The sequence below is a fragment of the Frankliniella occidentalis genome, unplaced genomic scaffold (assembly GCF_000697945.3).
Source record: "Frankliniella occidentalis isolate FOCC.00 unplaced genomic scaffold, Focc_3.1 Scaffold113, whole genome shotgun sequence".
NCBI lineage: Eukaryota > Metazoa > Arthropoda > Insecta > Thysanoptera > Thripidae > Frankliniella > Frankliniella occidentalis.
The window spans coordinates 377,024-379,281 of record NW_026267241.1 but is presented as its reverse complement, the minus strand read 5'-3'; the positions used below and the strand labels follow the sequence as shown (position 1 = coordinate 379,281).

Below are 2,258 nucleotides of genomic sequence, written 5' to 3'. Positions count from 1 at the left end.
GTCAGGTCGACAGCTGGTTGTGCCTGCGAAGCAAATAGCTGGTTAAATTTCAAAGGCTCTTACCATACGTAAAATGATCGTCCATTTGTGGAGCCGTTACAAATCTGAAACAAGGAAAAGGTAGAATAAAAATAAAAAGTGAACTTTTAAAAATCGTGGATTTTTCGCGACACCCTGCTCCTGTCTGGCCACGTTGTTTGCAGACAGAACCTTGTGCGCACGCGTTTTCAGATACTCGTGCGAATAGTAATGTAGATTTAAATCGAACGACGCTTGAAGCCCGCGAATAGATTTCTGCTCGAGTCGACAAGTCAGACCGGAAGGGTGGCCGAGGGGTCCCCCACTTCCAAAATAAGTGTACAAGTTGTCGCAAGTTAAGGTCGAGAAGGAATCATTTTTGAGTTTTGCGCAGTCTCCCCAAATTTTGGCGAGCTATCGCGAGTTTGGCGCGAGTTCGACGCTAGTTGGGCGTGAGCAAGTGTAACGAGTTGCCTAGGAGGGGACCCCTCGGGGGTGAGGGTCCTGGGACATTGTTTACCAGTTGGCGTGGTACTTTTGTGCTCATATGACTCGATATGACTACTTACGCCTTGTCCTTGTCCTATTGCGACTTCAAATTCTCCGCGTGTGAACAACAGGGATAATCCAGAAGGAACAAATATCTTTCGCCGATAAGAAATCGCAGAAGTCACCCTTCGAAAGCTCTCATAGCGCCTAATGGGTAGGCAATATCTTGCCTACAGTGCATGCGTGTACCGCGGTGTGGCCTACCCCGAGTCTTGCAGGCGCCGAGCTTCCGTTATTTCCGAATCAAGCTGAGGAAAGCAGACGCACTTTCTGGATGATCCCGGAAGCAGTGTAGTACTCTTTGAATTATGTAACATTTTTTACCAGGTGGCTCTTTAACGCCGCGTCCTTCTGTAGTGATACCTGGTGGCTCACAGGACGGACGGGCCGGGGTGGGGGGCGGTATCACCACAGGTCGTGTTAAGGGGGCACGATGGAGTGAGCACGGCGAGGGCGTCATGCGGCCCATGGCCGCGACCACCACCTGCGCCCTCCGCCCTCGTGGACTCGGACACACACCTTAACTTCCTCGCCGCGCAGCCTGCGAGCCACCCCCCCCCCCCCCTCCTCCGGTCAGACAGGCGGTGGTGAGGAGCACGAAAGTAAGTGCGCATGTGTATGCAACCCACAGGGTATCCCGTCCGTTAGGCGAACGTAAAGCTGACACGCAATTCACCGGACGAACAAGCAAGGCCTTTTCAACGGAGCTGGAAAAGGAAGTAATTTTCTTAAGTGAGAAGAATACTGCCTTTCCCAGCTCCATTGAAATGCCCTACATTGCAACAGGTTCGGTTTGAGGCAAAGAGTGGTCCAATAAATGTTAGATTCAGCGAAAATATGAGCCTGCATCATCTTTAGGAGTTGCTGCCCTGGTCTCCCTGTCTACGTTGGTGTACAAACATAACACAATGATTAAGTCTTAATTCAACGATTATAATGACTTAACTATAGTCGTAAACCTGGGTAAAAGCAAAAGTAATGCCATGGTTCTAGATGCGTGCCCGCTTTAAACTGTATGAACTCTGGACGAAGCAAAAACCGCACGAACCTAACCTCTGCCGCTCATGTGTTAAGCGGTGGCGGTACGTCACGCCACTTCCTCTTATTTGATTGAACACCATTCCCATAGCTCATTTACCGAATGGCTCGCCCCAGAGGTTTTGAGGACTGCGATTCGCTGAAATCCTCTGAGGCGATGGCGAGCTGCCTCAGCTGGGGCTGGGGTGGGCCATAACCAAACTTTGGTCGCCGGGTGTGGGGGATTCATCATCTCGGACTTGGTGGCGCATTAGAAAGGCCATCAAATTGCCTATCAAATAAACTACCATTGGGCAAAACCCGAGACAGGGAACCCTTCGCACCTTCCACAAGTTCGGTGATAAGGGTCGCCTCACCGTAGCGTACGCTGAATGCACCGTTAGAGATATGATTACACCCCCCTTGAATGTGCAATAGTGATGACGGTGGAGGTTGCCAATGAGGTTTTAGGTTTGCGAAGCATGCGAAACCTTCGACTTGTATTGTGACTTACAGAGTTGGCGACTGTTCTGCTGAGAAACTGCGGTACGGTGGCGGACACCGACACACTACACAGCACACGGCGCGGCACTCCTGCCTCGCGTTCGCAGCGGCAGCATGAGAGAAGGGCGCCCTGGAGAAGAAGCTTTACAGCCCCTGGACCCCGCTTTTGG

General features: G+C 51.4%; 1 protein-coding gene across 1 annotated transcript in view; it reads right to left on the bottom strand.

Moving 5' to 3' along the window:
• LOC113217068 (SET domain-containing protein SmydA-8) overlaps nucleotides 1-2,258 on the bottom strand; it is a 32,374-nt gene that overhangs the window by 4,788 nt on the left and 25,328 nt on the right. The gene's annotated exons all lie outside the window — the stretch shown is intronic.